Source organism: Ricinus communis, chromosome 9 (genome assembly GCF_019578655.1).
Source record: "Ricinus communis isolate WT05 ecotype wild-type chromosome 9, ASM1957865v1, whole genome shotgun sequence".
In the NCBI taxonomy this organism is placed as follows: domain Eukaryota; kingdom Viridiplantae; phylum Streptophyta; class Magnoliopsida; order Malpighiales; family Euphorbiaceae; genus Ricinus; species Ricinus communis.
Window position 1 is genome coordinate 18,710,817 of NC_063264.1, and position 7,644 is coordinate 18,718,460.

At 38.3% G+C, this 7,644-nt stretch overlaps 1 non-coding gene across 1 annotated transcript; it reads left to right on the top strand.

The window, feature by feature from the left end:
• The first annotated feature begins 6,664 nt into the window (after positions 1–6,664).
• On the top strand, positions 6,665–6,770 carry LOC112536124. Its single transcript, XR_003080451.2, has one exon. It is a non-coding gene; the product is annotated as a small nucleolar RNA R71 (small nucleolar RNA).
• The last annotated feature ends 874 nt before the right edge of the window (positions 6,771–7,644 follow it).

Genomic DNA, 7,644 nt, shown 5'->3' on the forward strand with positions numbered 1-7,644 from the left:
TCGACACATCTTAAAGGATACTCAATCATAAATCAAATTGCAAATCATTAACAGAGAATAGAAATAATATTAATGCATGAATAACTCAAATGACAACTCAATACAAACATCACAAACCAGTACCTCACCGGGATCACTCAAGTCACTCAAAGTTTATATAAGGTGAAAAACAAATCCCTCAAAGCAAATGCACAAAACCCGCTCACTATAGGCTTGCTCAGAAATCATATCTTCGCTACTGTGAATAAGTAAATACCAAAATGAAAGGGTCTTTACCGAAGTTGTAATGGGGCTAAGGTAAAGGTACAAAAATTTGGACAGAAGTGTGAAAATGCTGGAATTCGTGCGATAAATAATAATATATGATCAAAGGATTAAATGCCTAAGATCACAAAAAGAATCATTCACTAAAATCCCTACTTCATAGAATAACGCTCGCAAATGCTCTAAATCTAATAAAGAGATAAACGATTAAAGAATTTTGCTTTTTTTTTCTTCTTCTCTTTTTTATTTTTAATAATGAACTAGCAGCTTATTAGCGACCGCTACATACAACTCAAATAAACATAAAGAATAACAAATACAATTTGGATCAAAGGGAGCATATAAAATATCAAAAAAAAAAGACTTAGTGAATTTACCAACATAGCAACTGGCATTTTAATCCCAAATAAGGTCGAGCAAATCACAAAAAAAAAAAAAATTCCAGCAAAAGGGTAGGGGAAAGACAAATGTAAAGAATGGTATAATTGAAGTGTATAGGTGTAAATTATGAAGAAAGGGTTAAGGCTCAAAACTAGCTAATTAATGGAAATATAAAGGGTAGGCTTTTGGCCAAATATGGTGAATCCTAAATCGCCCAAATCATCTCATGGTATTCACAATATTCATGTAACTTCAACACGCATTACAAAGCAAGTTCTAGAAGCAAAGTCAAGTACAATGCACACTCAAACAAGAAATATAAATAGCATAAGTATAATGAATGCTCAACAGGCTCAAAATCTCCCTTTGAGGTATGGTATTAGGTGCAACTGGTTCGCAACATCATTAATTGAATCATTACTTAAGAAACACATGCATATGACATTATCAACGTTCTAAGTTAAAATTCAAAAATTTGAAAATTAATTAAATAACATCGGTTTAACCTAGTAGGACTGATGTGTAAAACACCATCAATTGTTTTCCAAGGATAATGAACAACAAAGAAAAGTAACTACACCATCAATCAGCTCAAAAATAGCATACTTAAGTGTATAAAGACACAGTGTCCTAACATCCTAACAATGCACAACACCTAGTGATAGTGATGGGCTCTTTATGCAACGTACACCTAAGGCAGTGAACCTACCGATGCAGCCTAGCACTAGTGAGTATCAAGGTCGTATCCCTGGAGATCGGGTGAACCTAGAGTTACTACTGCTTGCTATGTTATCTAGTCTGAAATAGGGTGTGAAAGTTCTAACATACCAGCTAATGGTTATGAGTGCAATTAAGTAAATGAAGGACAATGAACAATCAAAAGACAATTGCAAAGAGAGAAACAAACCCAAAAGGGAGCCTAAGTGATGGAATTCTAAAGATGGATTTTATGGATTGCCGATCTTGCTTACCCGTGCCTAAATCCTGAATTGAATCCCGGTTCCTCTCTCGAGCTTACCGGATTCCTAAACCTGCACTAACCTAATGGAATCTCTTCCTATCGGATTACTACAGATTAGCATTAAGTATGATTTAAAACTATTAAGAGTTATTAGTTCTTAATCCGGCGAGTAAATCAACCTTATCTCTAAGTTTAACTACCAGTCCTTACTATTCAATGTCCAGTTGTAACAAGCATTTCTTAATGTCAAGAAACAACCTAATAAATAATTAATCCAACGTCTCAAATTAACCGAATCAAACTTTTATTACTGAATAGCAAGAAGATTGCAGGAATGACAATTATAAAAACTAACAATTAAGCATAATCCATCAACAAAGGTGAACCCTAATGGATTCAAAAGATCTAGCTACTCATGTTCATGGTTAAAGCAATTAGGGGACAAAATAAGGAAAAACAAATTAAAGGCATGTACACCCTTCTCTTTCAAGCTGAATGAGAAACCCTAAAATTGCAAATTCGAAATCTCAAACCCTAGTTGCCTCTTGAATACTCCCAAAGTTTGTCTTGATCTTCAATTCGATGTTGGAACAAGTGAAATCCCTCCTTCAATTGATGAATTTTTGATCTCTCAAGGTCTACAATTGAGGTATAGGAAAACAATTGATTAAGTGTGTGTCTTGGAATTGAGTCCAAAAATCGCCTCCAAAAGAACTCAAAATTGCCTATATAGTTGATTCAAGACGCACGAGTCAGTGTGATGATTCAAACGAGTCGGTGTGATGATTCAAAGACGGCCGAGTCCGGCAAGGTCTTGAATCTGCGGAGTCTATCAGGCCTTGACTCCTTCCAAGCCGTGCCAAGTCGGTCTTTGAGCCACCACAGGCCGTGTTTGGAGGCCGTGGTGGCTACGGAAGTCATGCTTTGAAATGGCACAATTGGGGATAGCCTCTTGGTAATTCCAGTACGGCCGAGTCCGTGCCGTGCTCAACCCTCGGTGCTAGTTCTCACCCAATTTTGATGGATTTTTGTCCGTAATCACACGTATTTCCCTCGATTATTGATGGTGTCCTTTGAAAATGACCTGAAACGAGAAAGGAAACAAAAGACAGGTGATTCTAGTATAAAACGGGATGATCATGCATAAAAATGTAAACAATCGGGCATGAAAACATGTGTAGTATGATGCTTATCAAATTACCCCACACTTAAACTTTTGCTTGTCCTCAAGCAATCAACAACTCACTCCTCAAACAGATACCAAATAACTCAATCAAATGCATTGCAGGAGGTTAGCTCAAAACAAATTTCAAAACTCCATAATGATTTTTCCCAAAATCCCCAAATCACTAAATCCTTAAGAGAGAGAACAAACTTAATAAAGTTGCTAAAGTTAAAATGATGAACCATCTAAATTGAGAAATTAAGAACCATGCCTCACAAGATGTCACTCAAAACACACAAGTGTATATAGGTGAAAGAAGATCGCCAAGCTCTCAACGCAAAAATACAGAAAAAGTGCTTACCATAGGCTTGCTTATAGATCCAATCTCCACTACTACGCAATAATCAATAATCATGATCAAAGGGTCTTGAGCCAGGTTGTAATGGAGTTAAGGTAGGGTACGTATAAATATGGAAAGTAGGCTACAAGTTGCTGGAAGTTAAGCAAGTAATGCAAGAAAGTAACGAAGGATCAAGTGTTGTACCAAAATGAACACTAAGTTGCTCTAAAAATAAGATGATGCTCAAAATAAACTAAATTAATACTCTTTTTTTTTATTGAATATATATATACTATGTATATATATTACAACAGCTTATGTAGGGGTTGTTGTTTATTGACACATACAATAAGACTGAATAATTTTATTTTTTTTTAATTGAAGGGAGCATCTATGAAAAATCTAGCAACTTAGTGAAATATATGATTGCAGATTGATCCAAAATAAAATGCAGTATAAACTTACATAATTTCCAAAAAGAATGGTCAAATGAATAGAAGTGATAAAATGAGTGTCACTGTTATTATTATCACGAAAGGAAAGGCTAAGGCTCAAAATTGGTTCACTAAGGGAAAAACAGGGTTAGGCTTTTTGGCCAAATTGTGTAAATCCTAAGTGCCCAAATCATCTCACGATTATTGACAATTCATGTAATCTCAAAAGATATCGTAATGCAAGTTCTAGAAACAGAGATTCTGTACTATGCTCACTAATGAAAGAAAAGGGAGCATAATAGTGATGCACCAATTGGCTCAAAATCTCACCATTTGAGTGGGTTAAAATTGCATGAATTCTCAAACCAAAGTTTAAATAGTCAATCACAATAATAAGCAACAATATTAACAGTGTTCTATATCTAAGATAAAGTAAAATGGAAGAATTTAAGGAAAAATACCAGTTTTACTTGGCTGGATTGTAATTAAGAGATTCGTTCATTGCCTTCTTCCAACAAGGTTCGATAAAAGCTATAAGGGAATCCATTCAAAGGAGAAAATCATTAACTACTCGATTAAAACAAAACTCAGGATAAGGACAGTAATAATGAATGGACTCAATCAATAAGGGATATTAAAACAAGATAAAAATAGCAAAGATAAAATTGGTACAAATCTCGGTACCTACCCCACACTTGTGAAAAACATTGTCCTCAGTGTGAACAAGGTAGGCACTCCAAAATAAAAGGAATAAAATACGTAAAATGAAGCTAATAATGGGAGTCCATAAAGAAATTAGAAAACTAAGAGAAAAACAAGACGACAAAAAGAGATAAAAACTAGAAAGTCTACTAGATACTGCCCTTGATGTGTACTTTAACACTTCAAAATATGTTAGTCCTCAAAATTACATACGAGCATCAAGTAGGCTAACTCCTACAAAATTCAAGAATAAACACATTCCAAGCAACATCTAGTAAAAGGTTCAATAAGATAGCATCTCCTCAAAATCAAACTTGCTAAAAACAGACTGAAATATCTAACTGCAAATGACTACATAAAAAAAAATTAAAAAATGTCCAAAAATTCAGAAAGCAAAAATAGATTCGGGAATGCCTCCCGAAGGCGCTTCTTTTTGTTCGAGTTGTCTAGCTGGACTCTGGATTAGCATTCCTGCATCGCGGGCAAATTAAGAAGGTAGGCTCAATGTAAGTTGGGGCTCAAGGCATATAAGCGCAATGAAAAGGTCCGATGTGTGCAGTAGATGACCAAGGAGGTGCTCTCTAGACCGATTTAGGATGTCCATTCATCCACTCCGAATTCCGGCTAAGTGACCTATCAAAAACAAACTTGCAACTACCCTTCTCGGGTCTATCACAGCACAAAGTCTCATATTGATACAAGTTATTTTTTTCAGATGAATAACACATACTAGTAGGGGAAGAAACATGTATAGCATCATCCATTTGTACATCTTGTGGTTGTGTATTACATGCAAGATCAATTCCATCAATACAACAAATGGCATGAACATGGTCGGTGGAAGAACTATCAAATGAAGGTAAACTAAAAGTGACACAGTCGTCCCCTACATTAAGTTCTAACTTCCCCTCAAATACGTCTATTTTAGCTCTAGCTGTGGCAAGGAAAGGTCTCCCCAAAATTAATGGTACACCATGCTCATTATCCATATCCAAAACCACAAAGTCCACAGGGAATATGAACTTATCTACCTTAACTAGCACATTTTCCACAATTCCCCTAGGAAGCTTAACAGGCAGTCTAATTGAATGCACATCCTAGTGGATTTTGCCTCCCCCAAACCTAGCTTATTAAACAAACTAGTGGGCATGACATTTATGCTAGCCCCCAAATCAGCTAATGCATCATCAACACATAAATTACCTAAAGTGCAGGGAATAGTGAAACTCCCTGGATCGTGACGTTCTCCGCAACTTGCTCAAACACCACGAGCACTCCTCATTAAGTCGAACATAGGCGACCTCCTCCAACTTCCTTTTCCGCTAAGTATGTCCTTTAAGAACTTAGCATACTTCAAAGTATCCGCTCCAATGCATCAATAAAAGGCAAGTTAATATGCAGTTGTCTAAAAATATCTAAAAACTTACCGAATCGCTCTTTCGCCTACCGCTTGTTTAGCTCTAGCAGGATAAGGAATCTTAGGTTGATATTCCCTGACCGGAATTGATTTCACCTTTTGTCCCTCAAAGTTCCCTAACCTTACCGCTTGCCTTAACTGCACATCAATAGTGGGCGCCATCAAAACAGGGCTTAGAAGGAGGCCGAAACTAACTTACCGAACGCAAAGTGACGGCGCTCACGTGCTCCCCTGTTAGACTCATGGTGCCTCGGGAGCGCCTCATCGCCTTCGGACAACATCTTAGAGATTTGGCCATTCTGGGTCTCCAAGTTCTGAATCGAGGCCTGCTAGTTCCTAACTGCACTATCAGTTTGCTAGAACCTCATCTCCGTAGACGTCACAAAGTTCATCATAAGCTCCTCTAAATTTGACTTCTTTTGGTGAGGAGGAGCTAGCAGCCCAAATTGAATGTTGTGCCGCACGTACTTGATGAAGTCTCCGAAAACCAGTGGACCCCCGAGCGTTATTATTCCTCCAACTGAAGTTGGGATGATTGCACCACCCAGGGGTTGTATGTATTGCTGTAAGGATCGCTCACGCCTTGGGGCATTCCCTATATAATCAACCTGTTCAACATCAAAAGACATAGCAGAATTAGATGGAAAAGTAGTAGAGGATGAAGCAAACATACCTCCCGCGGTACAGTTCGCATTGTAATGCGGGCCACCACAAAACTCGCAGCCCAACGTCACTGCATGAACCCAAGATCCTGAGTTGTTCGATCTTCTTGGCTAGAAGCTCCACTTGAGCCGCCAAGGTTGAGAGTCCACTTGGTTGACCACTCCCCGCCTTCCTGGTTGGCTCCTGAGGATTACCATTGATAGTTGTTCATGGCCATTTCTCTATCGTTCTCGAGCCCGCTCGCCTTACTATTTAGCGCCCCACCGCCGCAGCATCCACCATCCGCCTCGTTGCAAGGTTCAACCCGTCAGAAGGTCCGAACTGCATCCACACCGGCAATACGTGATGTGGGCAGCATCTCAAAAGATCTTTAAATCTCTCCCATGCATCGACATGCTTTCATCATCAAACCGCACAAAAGAAGATATGTCATTTCTAAGTTTAGCGGCTTTAGCGGGAGGAAAATACTTATATAAAAATTTTTCAGCCAACGCTGCCTGTAGTGATCGTCTGCATGGGAAGAGATTGCAGCCATCTCTTTGTTTCTGTCCCTCAAGAAAAATGGAAACAATCTCGGCCCTAATGGCATCATCAGTTTTCCATTTATCTTGAATGTGTCACAAATCTCCAAAAGTTGGAGATATGTGCATTCGATCCTCACGGGCAATCCTCCAAATTGCACGCTTTGGTGGATCATCTGGATAACATTGGCCTTTATCTCAAAATTATTGGCCACATATGAAGACCGACTATACTCGTTTTCATCCCATCTAAAGATGGTCGAGCAAACTCGTACATCGTCCTCTGATCGTCGTTGGCCTGGGGGTCATGGTTTTCCATCGTGTCTAGTCTATCTACAGGTACCTCAACCTCAATCTCCTCCTCTTCTAATTGCAACCTCTTCCTTAAGAGTCTGAGGGATCGTTTTGGATCAGATAGAGGCTCTATAAGATTTGAGTTTGAGCTACTGGTCATAAACTACCTGAAACCGAAAGTCCACACAACCACCAATCAACAAAAACAATATAATAATAAATAATAAATAATAAATAAATAAATAAATAAATAAATAAAGAATAAATGAATAAGCAAATAATGACTAAATTAACACAAAAATAATTCACTCTAGTTCACCGTTACTGTGTTCCCCGGCAACGGCGCCAAAAACTTGATGGGCTCTTTATGCAACCTACACCTAAGGCAGTGAACCTACCGATCCAGCCTAGCACTAGTGAGTATCAAGGTCGTATCCCTAGAGATCGGGTGAACCTAGAGTTACTACTGCTTGCTATGTTATCTAGTCTGAAATAGGGTGTG